At 38.2% G+C, this 15,487-nt stretch overlaps 1 protein-coding gene across 2 annotated transcripts in view; it reads left to right on the forward strand.

Annotated features, from left to right (window-relative positions):
- The first annotated feature begins 254 nt into the window (after positions 1-254).
- rnf19b (ring finger protein 19B) overlaps positions 255-15,487 on the forward strand; it is a 39,655-nt gene continuing 24,422 nt past the window's right edge. Inside the window, exon 1 of one of the 2 annotated variants that reach the window (XM_032580955.1) lies at positions 255-486. The gene's annotated coding sequence lies outside the window, so the exon portion shown is untranslated. The remainder of the gene's footprint in view (positions 487-15,487) is intronic. The other variant, XM_032580953.1, reaches the window with a different exon arrangement.

Genomic DNA, 15,487 nt, shown 5'->3' on the forward strand with positions numbered 1-15,487 from the left:
TAGCTAGGTTATTATTCTATTTAATGTCATTATAGTTAAATTAATGATCTAACATTATATATACGTGATTATTATTGTGTACGTTAAGCATACATTTTAACAATAGGAAGCAAAAATTGGTCATTTTTAATATATTTCAGTTTTATACAAGTAACGTTCAGTTGGACGGGTATGACGTCACAGGGTGGGGTTTCCGTACAGCTGACGGGGTGACGTCATGGTCAGGGTTTTCCTCCTTCGACGTCGCAGGGCGGCGGAGCGGCAGTGAGCGACGCGACGCGGCAGCGGTAATATCCCCGGAGTTTTACCGCGGCGCAGCCGGAGCGCAGGAGGACCAGAGGCCGCCTCCACCCAGCAGGAAACCCCGGAGCCACGGAGCGCAGAGCCGGCCCGGGCCTTCGAGGACAGCCAGGAGCCACCGCGGGAGCAGCCGAGGCATCGCCGCTCAGCTTCTGCAGAGGAAGACGTCCGTTGCCGGGGGGGTAAGTACCGCTGCAGAAACCCCATGGATTTAAATACCCCCTCTCATGTCAGAATTACCCCGATAAGCCGAAACCAGGGGCGGATTTCGGTCATAATCTCGTCAGTTCAATCAGAGCAGAGGAGGAACGTGTCCATGTTGGCCGTTAGCAGCTGAGAGTCTCCAACATTTAGACGTTAATTCATCCAGGATGAGTTAAAATCCTGCCGCTGTTTCACCGCCTCTGGTCAGGAGCTACGCGGCCAGAGGCGGAAAAAATATCCGCCAACAAACTCAGAGATGGAGAGACTGACATCGGAAATGTTCTAGAAAGGAATTAGAAATTTCTGAGCTTGAAAAGTAACAAATTTTATTAGTTTTTTCCATAAAATGTCTGACTTTTTAAACTGATACATTTTCTTGTTTTTCTAGAAAATTAAAATCTCAAGATTTTTGAGAAAAATCTCAAAATTTTCATGTTTAGCAAATTTTTGACTTTTGAACTCAGAATTTTTCTTTTATTTAAAAAAAAAAAAAATTTCTAAAATTAATCCTCAAAATTTCAGTTTCTGTGTAGCAAAATGTCCTTGTTTTTAAGAAAATTTCTGATATTAATCTCCAAATGTCCATCACTTTCAAAACTCAGAAATTTTCATGTTTTTTCCAGTAAATTTCTTAGAATAAACTCAAATTTTCTGAGTTTTTTCTAGGAAAGTTTTGACTTTTGAAATTAAATTTTCGTTTTCTAGAAAATTTCTAAAAAAAAAAAAAATAGAATGTTTCTATCAAACATCTGACTATACAAACTCAGAAATTTCAACGTTTTTCTAGACGATTTCTGAGAATAATCTCAAAGTTTTATGTTTTGTCAAACAAATTTACGACTTTTCAAACTCGGATGTTTCTTGTTTTTCTAAAATCTATCTGGGATTAATCTCCAAATTTCCATGTTTTTCTGGCAAATGTTCAACATTTCAAACTCAGAAATGTTCAGTTTGCTCCTCCTGTTTTTGTCTGTAACGGGTTGCCATGTTTCCTGCAGCCTGGAGGAAAAGCTTCATGCATTCAGCTGCAGATGGGAACTGGTTTGGTTTCCAGATATCATCTGATGATGAGCGGCTTGTCATCATGATGACACGTCTCCTCTGTGGTGTCTGCTTGAGGTCAAGTAGCTGAAATCAAGAGTCGGCTGTGATTCACTGGCTGTAAAGAGTCTTCAGACTCAACCTAGTATGTCTGGATTTGTTGCTGTAAAAGACGAGACGATGAAAGATGATTTCCTAAAGGTTTTTCTTCTTCAGTTTGATCAGTGTCGTTTGTTACTCGCATAAAAAAACAAGCAGATCAGTTAAAATGTAGCAAATATAAACTACATGCAAACTAATGGTTTATTGAATCACCTTTGGATTGAATTTATTTGGCAACCTGAACTTTCCTCCGATTAAGCCACTCTGTAGCTGTTTATACAATATTAGAAACACATTAAGAGATGCAAATAATTCAAACATTACATTGCCTTAAAAACAATAACGGCAGTAGGTTTGATTATCTGTAGGATGCATCTGCAGCTAAGAAATCCTTCTAACATCAGCATGTGAAAAGCTCAGGCATTTGTTCTGCTCGACTTCATATCAATACAGAGCAGGACTGATCAATTCACTACTTTTTTATTATCAATAACTGGATAGCAAAAGATCTGTAATAGATTTTTACTTGAACCAGGTGAAGCCACTTGAACAGCTTTGAGTAAAATATATTGACAAAGAAAGTTTTTATTTTTATTCTAAATTCAAAATGTTTACATGTTTTATAAATGAATTGCTGCTCTGAGCGTCACTCTTTCAGCAGATCACCTTTTTTGAGTCTGTATTCTCCAGTTGACGACTAATCGATTATTTGAATAAAGACGATTAATCTGATTGGTCCTGTAACTCCATGCATGTGCAGAGACCTTGTGCTGCTCCGGCTTCGTCCTGCGTGTGGAGAGGTTTGCTCTCAGCCACCGAATCGCCCGCAGGCAGGCATTAAACATTCAGCAGCTCAGCAGTGCGGCTCCTGAACGCTCCTCTAATTATAGAAGCTAGCCGGCCCGATTCCCTCCGCACCGCTCCGGACTCTCCGCGTACGTCCTCTCTGTGTTTGTGTGGGAGAGAGGCGTTAATGAGAAACGGTGGGAAACCGAGGAGTCAAACTCTCGGTTTGGGCTCCCATCTGCCTCCCACTGCATGAACTGTTTCACTTCTTACCACTTTTATGGATGAAAGAAGCAGAACTCTGCCTGTTGTCCTTTTAGTGACACTTTAACATTTAATCATGAGTCATTTCTTTTAAGCAACCTTTTTATTCATTATTGGAAATGATTACTTAACCTGTCTGAGTCTAATAAAAACATCTAGAAATGTCAAGTAGAGCTGAAATCAGCCAATTATTTCACTAATTTGTAGATGAGCAGATATATTTCAGTGTTACTTTCCCATGCAAACAGGTCCAGGTTTTTCTATAATTTTAGGAATATTATCTATCCAGATTGGAAGCAGAAATTAAGAGAATTTAAAAAACATTCAGAGCTTCCTACGCCGGGCCTGTAGGTGGCAGTAGCGCTGCTGGCTCTAAACACAAGAGCAAAAGATTCAGAGTGGTTTTCTTCGCTATTTACGTGTCGTAGCTAACAAACAAAGTATAATCAACAAAATCAAAGCAAACTTCACTATGTAGACCAAACACGGTTGACTTGCTGTGGATTTTAGTGCATTTCCTAAGCTAACATCATCATTTTGCCATAGGTCTTAGCTAACATGCTAACATGGGTGCAAAAACAAAAAATCAAAGAAATATTAAAGGGAGGTTTGTTGTTTTATTGTTTAATTCACCAAAGTCACAATTTGATTTTGGATTTAATTAGATTTTAAAAAATCTAAAAACTTTGTAAAGCAGTGAAGCTAACGTCAAGATGCTAATCAAACTGTAGCAGTGAGTTACGTAGCTAAAGGTGGAAAAACTGGACGTAAAATCGTGACCTTTGACCTGAAGGTGGTCAGCTCATCATGTTAATGTATAACTACAGTCTGTCTGTCATTATATCACTTTATTAATACATAGTTTTACTTTATGGTCATCCTGGTAAAAAGTTAGATTAATCATGACTAATCAATTATTGAAATAATCTTTAACTAATTTCGTAGTTGATTAATATGACAGCTGAAGTAATTCTGCTTAAAACGGCACAGAAAATATATACATTTTGCATTTAAATTAAAAAAAAATCCCTCTTTGTTTGTAAAGATGTTTTTCCCAGAACTGAAGTTTTAGCTTCACCAGGTTCAAGTTCTGCATCAATCAAACACGTTTTCCTGTCCAAATATTAATCACTTCATCAAAACCATAATCATCTGATCATCTCTGCACTGGACTGATGTCACTGAAAGAATTACAAATAGTTTTTAGCTGCAGCTGCTTCTCTAAAGGAATGCTGTTATTGTTCTTAGGGAATGCAATGTTTATTTTGCTCTTGAAAAAAATGACTTGAATTATTTGTCAAAATGTGATTTTTCTTAAATCCAATTAAGGATTTTAAAAGTTTCTAAAACCCTTTCTTGGGGATGCAGCGTCTGCATCATCATATCCAGCTGATTTGTTTGATTTAATCAGAGTATTTAAGCATTAGGAGGTGATGTGGAAACGGGCCAACGTTCTGGTCCGGTTCCAGTGAAAAAAGGCGTGGAAAGTTCTTCAGCTGCATCCAGGCGTTGAAAACATCTGATCCGTCTCAGATGTCCGCTGGACGTAACAGAACCCGAAAATAAAACACGATCCATGTTTTATTGAATGCTTGGAGCATTTTGACACGCACACACACGCACACACACACACACACACACACACACTCCATGCAGATGGTGCTGCTTCCAGTGAAAAGGTTGTGTTTAGTGTGTTGAATGTGGGGGCGGACATTTCCACTGAATTTTCCTTCCATTAGCGCTGATATCACTCTTTCAGTTTATGCTGAACTGTAATCAGTGATGTAACGGCGGCAGAGGACACGGCGTGCTTCTTCTTTTACTCTGTTTACCGTAAATTATCTGTTCACAATTACAGTTTTCAAATCTGTTCCACTTTTTGCTTTTTTTTTTTCCACAAACAAAAGAGTTTCATTGTTTTGTTGTTAGGAGACAAAAATCAGCCACATGACTTTTAAAAAGAAAACGAGAAATGATTCAGAGTTCTGATTCATCTGGGTTCTCCCTCGCTCTGGGATTGATTGGTTTGGAGTTTTAAAGTTTCTTTAAAACGAGAACAAACTAATTTAAGTTCACAGATGTTCTGCAGGCGCTTGGCAGGAACAACAGGTGAATATTGTAGTTTCTAGATGTTCAAAACTGGTTAAAACCCAGTAGACCTGCAGCTGGAACTTCAGTGTTACAAAGTGGTGACTCACATGCACACCACACTTTTCAGATTTTTGGTCATTGATTTGTAGCAACATTTTTCTTCCTTGACCCAATGGGAGAACATCTGGAGACTCCTCCATAGTTAGATTACCTTTTAGTAATCAGTTTTTCTGTCGATTAATCGGGTAAAAAAATAAAAACTGTCACATTCTGCTGGTTTTTCAATCAACCACTTAAACATCTTCATAAAATATTAGAAATATATTGAAAGATGCAACTAACCAAATAATCAAATTCCTTTTTAATAAGAACATAATCATTTTATTGCCTAAGATGCAGTGAAAGCATTCCTGTAGTGAAATCATCTTGATGCAGCTGCAGCTAAAATATCCTTCTAACATCAACATGTGAAGAGTTAAAATCAATGCTGTGTTTTTCGGTTTATCTGAGTTTGATTTACTGATCAATATGAGATTTCCTTTATAGATTTTGAACCAGGTGAAGCTAAAATTACCACTAGGAGTTTTGGGTAGAACACATCGACAGATAAAGGTGATTATTTTTATCTTAAAAGCAAAATGTTTATATTTTTTTAACCGTTTTGGTTTTATCACGGCTCTGAATTCTGTTCTGGCCATTTTTTAGAGTCTGTAAACTTCAGTTCACGATTAATCAATTACTAAATTAGTTGGCGATTATTTCAATAATCGATTAATCCGACCAATCGTTCCAGGTGAAGTTTTGCTTTTTGGGTTTATTATTTGTTTTATTTGATCTTTATCTGAACCCAGGAGAACTACTTGAGGAATTGAGAAAATAAAAGTGAATGACCTTCAGTCTGCGGCTTTCAGGCCTCAGTTTGGGTTTCTGGACCAGGAAAGGACTTCCTGGAATATTTGTCTTCAGGAAAGGCACAAGAACAGTATTATCAATATGAACTAAATCATTATTATCATGAACTAAAAGCTCCTTCTGGGACGGATCTGGACCGCCCAATCTGTCTGGAACTTGTTCTGTTTGTCCAGAACCGTTGAGGCCAAGCACATCTTCCTCACTTCTTAAAAGGCTGAGGAGCGTTTTTCTTTTTAATCTGTCGTTCATTAAACCATTAGTCACATCTGCGCTGGACGGTTCCTGACAACGCAGTAATGGCTGCTTCAGTGGCCTTTAAGAAACGCATCTGAAACCATAAAGTTTCGTAATAAAGGGCCGGAGGTCTCCGCCGGCGAGCCTGTCGGGATCCGGTCCGATTCCTCTCAGCACAACAAACCTGGATCTGATGAAAGTGCTGGTTCTGAAATTGTTTTCTGAAGAACCAGCATGTTCAGACATATTTATGTGAAGCTGGCAGCAGCTTTAGTTCACATTTCGCTGCCAAAGCAATTTTGCAAGTTTTTACAGAGTTTGCTTCAGTTCTGCAAACTGCTGCTGGCGCCGTGACCCAAACAGTTCCAATAAACCCGTCACCAGGCTGGCAGAGCCCAACGTTTAGGAGGAAATACTGAGTTAAAATCAGCGGAAAACATCTTACTGTGACGTCTGACTCAGCTGAGATGCTCTGATTCAGAGGAAGGACGTCTGTCGACTCTCCAGTTATGGCAAAATAAATTATTCTTTTCACTTTTAGCAGAAAAGTTTCAAATTATGTTGCATCTCAAACTGAAAGTCCTAATACACTGCAAAAATCACAACATATTACCATGAAGTTTTGTGTAGTTTATAGTGCAAATATTGGTAGCACTTTATTTGAGGGGCTGTGCGTAAGATTGTCATGACATAAACAGGAAGTAACTTTTGTTATTAACATGAAGGATTCTTCGTTTCAGGCTGTCATTTGGTAAATAATGACACTTTTAATGGACTTTTAACACAAGTTTTAATGCAACTTTGCATTTAAAGTGTCATCATTAACCAAATGACACTTTGTGACCACAGTCTGAATCATTCATGAAGACCCTTTCATGTTCATAGCAGGTGTAATGTCAGGTTTATGACAGTCTGATGCACACACTGGAAATAAGACAAAAGTAACTTAAAAGTAACTTTTTATCAAAATATAGTCAATAATTCCTTAGTTCTAGTTCCACTGGCACATTATTTCACTCATAAACTAGTTTTAGTTTATGAGTTTTTATTGCACTTATGAAAGGAGAGAAAAACCTGTTTAAAAATGAAATAATCTGCCAGTGTAACTAGCCTGTTTTCATCAATATTAAGGAATTATTTAACTAAAACAAGCTCCTAATTTTTGCTGAAAAGTTATCTGTAAGTCAGTTGTGTCTTATTTCAAGTGCACTAGGATATTTATACTAGGAACTAGACAAAAAAAACTGTTTCAGTGTATGTAGCTTAGGTTCTAAGATGACTATAAATTATGTTTTTTTAAGTAATTTTATCTGAAATAAGTTTTCATCTTCATCTAAAATCTTGTTGAAACAACTCTGTTTACAATAATCCACCAGGTCTGTGAGAAACCAGACAGCTGGAGCCTGTTTTTATTTCTCTTCCTGCTCTATTGAGGCAGAGCCGAAATAAAAATAATACATTATAGTTGTTAAGATTTCCAGTTTCTTTGTAAATATTCGTGCAGCTCTAATAAAGTTATAAACGTTTGGACCACTGCTGTCAGGATCAGCTACAATCCAGGATTTCTCACTTCCTAGTATTTCTTTAGGTTTTAAACCTGTGAAGGTTTTGGTAAAAGTGCTTGATAACCAGTGAATTTACTGGAGTGACTCTTTGTTTTGTATTCAGTCGGATGCTGAACCCATTTTTCAGGCCAGTGTTGCTCCATGGAAACAGAGAGGTTTGTTTACAGCAGCGTCTGCTAGCCTTTTAGCTAATTGACTCTAATTAGCTTTCCCCCAAAACACACACATAATACATTATTAGCTGTTTGTTGAGTGGAGGACCACCTGTTCGGCCCAGAGCCGGCCGGCCCCGGCAGCCGGCCCCCGGCTCTCGGATTAGCCGGGTTTTAGTCAGTATTCCTGCAAACAGGATGAAAGTCTGAGCCGAGCCGCCGGCTGGACTCCGGCCTGCTGGAGCAGAAACAATCAGTCATCAGTTGGTTTGGGTGGCAGGCTGTTAGCTCACGCTCTTATCCCAAGCGATAAGATGTCCTGGAAGAGCTGAGCAGATCTAATCCTGATTTGTTTAGTGAAAGAACAAAAAGAAAATGCAAAGCAACATTTACTGGTGTTTCCTGTAAATTCATGCAAAAGATTCCTGATTCTGTTCCAGATCTATAAATTGAAGACTTTTTTATTTTGTAGCATCAGAGATGAAAATCTTGACAGATAAATGAGATGAAGAAGAGTTCCTGCAGTTTTAACCCTTCAGCCGTCTGCTCGTCTCCTGAGCAGAAACTGTCGGTTTTTACTACCCAAATAAAACAAAAATCAATGTTTGGAGCCTCAGGGCAGCAGGAAGTAAAACTGAAAGCTGACAGCTTCAGCAGGAATTAGACCAAACGTCATGAAGTTCCGAGGAAAGGCAGATTAATGACGGGAATGAATAACCAGTTATGCAGAAATAAAGCGCAAGAGGAAAACATTTATGCAGTTGGAGGGAAATTTAACTGGCTACACTGCAAAAACACAAAATCCTACCAAATACGTTTGTCTCATTTCTACAGGATATACCTTAATACACTTGAAATAAGATTATATATATTTTAAAAATGCAGATATATATATATCAGCATTACATAGTTGCTTTGTTTAAGTTAATAAATCCTATAAATGTAATAAATGTATTCATTCATTCATTTATCACTAATTTCGTCATTTCGTTTCGTTTTGCTGTTCAGAAGAATAACAGATATTTTTATTAAATGGAAGCCGTGTTTCCTTCTTTTGATCCTGGAGCAAAATTTCACTGGAAGCAGACGTTTCATAACCTGCAGAATGATTTTGGCATCTTGCCTCCTCTTCCTGGTGCTGGTGTGTGGGTGTGTGTGTGTGTGTGTGTGTGTGTGTGTGTGTGGGTGGGTGGGTGGGTGGGTGTGTGTGTGTGTGTGTGTGTGTGCCCTGCCTGTTCCAGTGTGTAGGTACGACGTGTCCTGCGGTGGCAGAGACCGGAGAATCCTGAAGTTTTGAGTCAAAGTGTGAAACCAGAAAGTTTGTGGGAGAATCTGAGTTCAGATTTCCTTCCTGTGTTTCCTGTTTGTCTCTGAGTCAGAAAACCCAACATGAACCTGGATGTGGGTCATGATGTCATGATGAAGATCACACACTGCTGTCACTGTATAAAGTTGAGCTGCCGCCCTCCCTGTTAGCTAGCATAGCTTTGCTAATAGGCTAACTCCTTTTAGCACAACTTCAACACAACGAAGGTCTTTTCCCATCAGATCAGCTTGAACAGAAATGATCCCCCAGCTTGTGCATCAGATTTACAGGCGTACCAGAAACACAATACCAAAGTTCCAGGTTGGGACTTTTGTTTCTAAAAAACAAACAAAACAATGTGACTAGTTGCATTAACATTTTTAAAAGTTGTGTAGTTAGTGTTCCAGTTTGTGTCGATGTTAATCTGAGGTTTTGTTGAAACGTCCAGTTTGCTCTGCACTGAACTGTCAGAGCAGGAAGATCTTCATCTATTCCAGCCTTTACAGTAAACTCAGAGTTTATGTCGTGTGATTAAAGCAGGCGTCGTCTTCCTGAGTTCTGATTTCGACCTGCGTGTTGACCCTGCACTGCAAAACACTAAATCTAACGTTTCAGCAAGATAGAGGAGCTTGTATTATCTAAATAATTCCTTAATGTTAATTAAAAAAGAGGCATATTATTTTACTTATAATAAGATATTTTTACATTATAAGAGAAATAATCTGCCAGTGGAACTAGAACTTTCTCATAAAGAATTATTGACTTAAAACAAGCATCTATATCTTTCTTAAAAGTTACTAAGTGTATTAAGATATTCTCACTAGAAACTAGAACAAAAATACTTGGTAAGATTTTGTGTTTTTGCAGTGTTCATGTCCTTTTTCACAAAGCAAAAAAAAGAGAAAAACAAGCTGATTTACTTTGGAGTAAATGAAATGTGGGAGATCGTGTGCAGAGGAAGAGATTTTAGCAGCTTTGCAGGACATAAAGTCTGCAGTGTGTGTGTGTGTGTGGGTGTGTGTGTGCGTGTGTGTGTGTGTGCGTGTGTGTGTGTGTGTGTGTGTGTGTTTGGGAGCAGCAGTGGAGTAGGAGGATAAGTGTGAGATAGCAAATCATGTTCTCTGAGGCTGTTCAGCTCCATCTGGCAAATGATGAACACACGATGATCATCGTCTCCTCAGGTTTTTTCCAACGCCGCACACACAACGTACCGCAAACAAACCATCACTGCAACATCAGCGTGTGCAAAATTCATGTCAAAAATGACTGTTTCTGGTAAATATCGTATCCCAATAATGTACTGAATTTCAATTTTTAATGCTGATATATTATTTACACTGCAAAACCACAAAATCCTACCGCGTATTTTGGTCTAGTGCAAATATCTTATTACACTTTGAGTAAGAAAAACTAACATAAAAGTAACATTTCAGCAAATAGATACCAGAATATTTTAATGTCGTGCCACCGTAGCGAATTCACCTGCTTCATTTCTTAAAGTATTATTCATCAGTAAAGCAGAGGAATCTGACCTGCAGCCAAAAACATGTTTGTGTTTCATTTTGTTTGAATGCTGAGAATCAGGCGTGGGCCGCCTGGAGTTTCTCACGCTCTGAGTGAGACGCTGAGGTTCGCTCTCCGACCTGCTTACTGCGCAAAACATTTGACCTTTTCCCATCTCTGCTGACCTACACGGCAACAGAAGAATGAGAATCAGGATTAGACGGTTGATTGGAGGCCAGCAGGTCCAGTAGTGAAACACAAAATATGATCATTTACATTATTTTATAATTAAACAAGAGCCAGACTCTGTTTCTTCTCCTCCTCGTGAAAACTGCTGCTTGTCAGTTTCTCTGACATTCAGACGTGTTTGATGATCTAAAAAAGAAAAAAAAAAAAACACTTTTAACTTTAAATTGGAAATTTTAGTCTGTAAAAATGAATGTTCAGTATATTGTGCTAAAACAAACTTGTTACAGAAATCTTTTGTCTGCAGAGCAATTCAGGAGTAAATTACCTACAAGAGACTTAAAAAGTTTCATTTAAAAAAAAACTGAAATCTTATTGAGATTAAATCTTTTTATTAATAGAGGTTTGTGTGTATAATTTGTGTATTTATGTTATTGTCAAAGTGTTGTTTGAATATTTTTCTGTTTTATCAGTTGGACCCCAGGAAGTTTAGTAAACACTTTTTAGAAAACTAATGGGAATCCTAAAGAATAAACAAATATATATAAACACATTTCAGCTTGTAAACCGCGTATCCTGCACAAAAATCAGAAATTTGACTTTGAAAATGAACTTTTCTGCTGTTTTAAAACAATATTATCATTTTAAATTAAAAATATATATTTGATAACACTTTATCAAAGAAGATTTCTGCTTTTCAAAGCTTTTATTTTGCATTTTAGTAACAAAATATGGGAACTATTTACATGGGCAGCTCATCTCAGATTCAGTGGATTCAAATAAGCAAACTTAGATTTTTCTTCTGGTTAAAAGTCGACTTTTATCAGTTGTTATTGTTGAAATAGGAATAAATCAGGTTTTTTCCAATTATTTTCAATGTTTATTGCACTGCGTTTATGGGATTTTGTACATTTTAATAAAAATGCAGTAAGATTATCAGTGGATTCATGTTTTTAACTTTTTGTCTTTGTTGATCAGCTGCTTCTGAACTCAGACTGTCAGCTGACCCGTATCAAAGAGGGGCAACAGGTTGGGGAGGGGCTTGCAGACGGCGTTCTGCTTAGTGAATTTCTGCCTCTGGAAACAAACAGGCTGTCCCCGCCGTGTTTGTCTTCACAGATCTGCCTCCAGAGATAACGAGCTGCTTCTCATGTTTAAGTGTTTGTTCAGCGTGAAGCCACATCACAGAGCCGACAACAGCGCCACCATGGGGGCTTCGCTGGTTCTGGTTCTGACGGAGCATCAGAGGGCCAGAGCAGAGCTTAGGCAGCAGAAAATCACAACGTTAAAGGAGCTTTTCACACGATAAAAACCGAACCTTTAAATGGAAGCTAAGCAGAATAAACAGGCAGTTTGAGAAACACGCCAGGACCAACACTGTGCTTCAGTAAAAGTACAAAAACAGACAAAAATCTACTTTAGTAAAAAATTAACCACATTAACATTTTTACTTGATTAAAAGTAAAAAACTTGCTTTTATAAATGATAAAGTATTAAAAATAAAAGTAGTTGTTGAAAGTATTCCCTAATGTAATAGTCTATAGCACCATTAAGTGTGCCTACTGTATGTCAGAGTTGGCGAGTAACTAGTTACATTTACTGGAGTAACTTTTTGATCCATCCATCCATTTTCCACCCTGGTCCCTGTGGGACGGGTTCTGCTGCCTCTCCAGCGAACGAGAGGCGGGTCACCTGGACAGGTCGCCAGTCTGTCGCATTAACTTTTGATAGAAATTATATTTTTACTACTCTGTACTTTTTACTTTTACTTGAGTAAATTTTCTGGATACTCTACCCACTGCGAGTAACTTCAAACTTGCAGCAATCACAAATTCATCTGACACATACCTGGAGTTATTGCTAGTTTCAGAAGCTTTATTTTGAAATTAATTGATTTAGAAAAATGTTTATTTTGTCTGATTTTCTTCTTTTGTAATTTGTTATTCATATGAATAATTTCCATTTTAGTCCTTAAAACACCAAATCTTCCACATAATTTTATGTTTTATATTCAATAACATCAAAAAATGAAACATCACAAATCGGCAGGTATTGTCCTGTTACCTAGCAACCACACCACCTGTTACCTAGCAACCCAAGCTGAATTCCAGCACATTTGGCCAGCTGGATTTACCGCTGTACACTGGCTGCTATTGTTGACTTGCCATTCAGAAACCACTTGCAGCATTCTTGTTGCGCAGGAAGTTCTACTAATGCTTCTCAAAGATGTGCAGTTATATACTGTAGTTGCACATCTGTTGCAGCGAGTGTAAATATTGAGCTGGGGGGCGTGACCAGCAGACGCTCATTTGGATTTAAAGTGACAGGATGCCCTAAAACAGCTCAATATTGGCAGACTAAAGTTTTATCATCTAAGAATGATTTTGTTTTGTTTTGTGAAGCTTATCCTAACCTCTCCAAGGAAGGATAATTGGTCACCTTTAAGTAAAGTACATTAAAACTGTATTTAAGTACAATGACGATGTTTTGGTACTTTGCTGCACTGCTGATGTAATCCAGTGAAATTCTACATTTATCAGGGATTTTAGTGCATAAATAATCATAATTAATCAAAACTCTGGCAGAGACAGATTTGGTTTATCCTTAAAACTGGACCAAACATGGCAACCTCTGTGTTTTAACCAGTAGATTCTGTCAGCTGCTCAACAAAGGCTGCATTAAAAAGCCTCTGGCCAGTTTGACCTTTGACCCTGAAGCCAATAACGAATGTTTTCACACAGCATTCTTCCTTCCTTCCTTCTATCCTGCAGCTTGTTTGAATTCTGCCGAAGTTCATCCGATGGCACTGATAACTCAGCAAGCTGACAAAGAGTTGAGCTATTTTACTTCCTTGTTCTCTTATCGCTCGCTATAAAATCAGCTGCAGGCGTTAAAGTCACTTTTGTTTTGGCTGTTATTGACTGTGACTACAAAGAGAGTTTGGACTGAATGGATGAGATCTGACATATTTATTGGAAAATAGTGTAATGTCAGTAGTTTGATGTGTTTATTTTGTCTCAGTCTGAATAAAACTGTGTTGTTCAGTAACTCAGCTCGGATTTTTTTCTACTTTTATGATGTTATTTCATTGGGATCATTAAAAAATCAAGATTTGAACGATGTTGATGAGTCAGCTGGAATCAAAATCTGCCAGCGCTGTGAATCACACATCTTACTCACCAAATGAGCTCCAAGCTAATGTTTAGTAACAGATGGCCACGTAAAACTCTAACGAGTGAAGATAAGAGCAAAAAAAGGCCCAAGAACAAACAATTTCCTGAAAGGCATCGCCATGGTTTGGTCTTTGAAGCATTTGCGTTGTGAGTAGCACGTTTATTGGGATCAATAGTGTGGAAATTACTTTTCCTCTACATCTGGGATGGAGTTTGTTATGGTGCGACATCAGAGGCTTGCTTAATTAAGTTTCTATATTTAAGAAAGAAAGTACGGCAAGCCCTCAGCATCACTTTTATTTTTAAGGATCTGGCATCCTGAGGTGAGTGAACCTTCATCATTGCAGGCAACATAGTGGAGCGAGACATTATGTATCCATCCATCTGTTCATTCATCCATCTGTTCATCCATCCATCCATCTGTTCATCCATCCATCTGTTCATCCATCCATCTGTTCATCCATCTGTTCATCCATCCATCTGTTCATCCATCCATCTGTTCATCCATCCATCCATCCATCTGTTCATTCATCCATCTGTTCATCCATCCATCCATCCATCTGTTCATCCATCCATCTGTTCATCCATCCATCCATCTGTTCATCCATCCATCTGTTCATCCATCCATCCATCCATCTGTTCATTCATCCATCTGTTCATCCATCCATCCATCCATCTGTTCATCCATCCATCTGTTCATCCATCCATCCATCTGTTCATCCATCCATCTGTTCATCCATCCATCTGTTCATCCATCTGTTCATCCATCTGTTCATTCATCCATCTGTTCATCCATCCATCTGTTCATCCATCCATCCATCTGTTCATCCATCCATCTGTTCATCCATCCATCTGTTCATCCATCCATCTGTTCATTCATCCATCTGTTCATCCATCCATCTGTTCATCCATCCATCCATCCATCTTAGGTTTTGCATTAATTATTTAATATTAGTTAAAGCGTTTGAGAATTTAGAACTTTTTAGTTTGTAAACATCTAGGATTTCTACAAGAAAATATTTTGGGATGCCAAAACATTACAGCTATTTTTTATTTATTTATTGGTCTAAAATTATTCTGTACCTGTAGTTTAGATACATTTTTCTAGGAAGAGATTTTTAATCTGTAAATGCATGTTTCAGACATGTTGAAACGCGTCTTAATCCACCTGGTTATTCTGGTGCATTATCATAGACCTGGAAGGTTGGCTACACAAAGAATTATTGATCAATAACACTTCATATGATGCAAATCTGTTTCATGCATTCCTGTTTAATGTTGTTGAAGTTCATAATGTGGCCACTAGAGGGCGAGGAATAAAATCTTACATCAATTTTCTCTAAAACTGAATAGAAATATGAAATGAAGATTGAAAAAAGTCGTTTTTGATTAACTTTAAAAGCGGATGTTTGGAATATTTTCGGTTCTCTTGTGATATTTCTTCTTCCTGGCCTGAAAACTGGATCAGACACTCAGCTCAGCCCGTCAGCTGCTCCAGGTCGGTTCGGCTTATCTGTGTTTTTCTGTGCGTCACGGCCATGAATCCCCCTCCTCACGCTCCCCACTTGGACGCAGACTTCGTAATCACATGAATGGTCTGACGTTTACTGGGTCAGCATTACTCTGCCTGTGTTTGTGTGAGATGGAGATATAGAGAGAGAGAGAGCG

The sequence above is a fragment of the Xiphophorus hellerii genome, chromosome 13 (genome assembly GCF_003331165.1).
Source record: "Xiphophorus hellerii strain 12219 chromosome 13, Xiphophorus_hellerii-4.1, whole genome shotgun sequence".
NCBI lineage: Eukaryota > Metazoa > Chordata > Actinopteri > Cyprinodontiformes > Poeciliidae > Xiphophorus > Xiphophorus hellerii.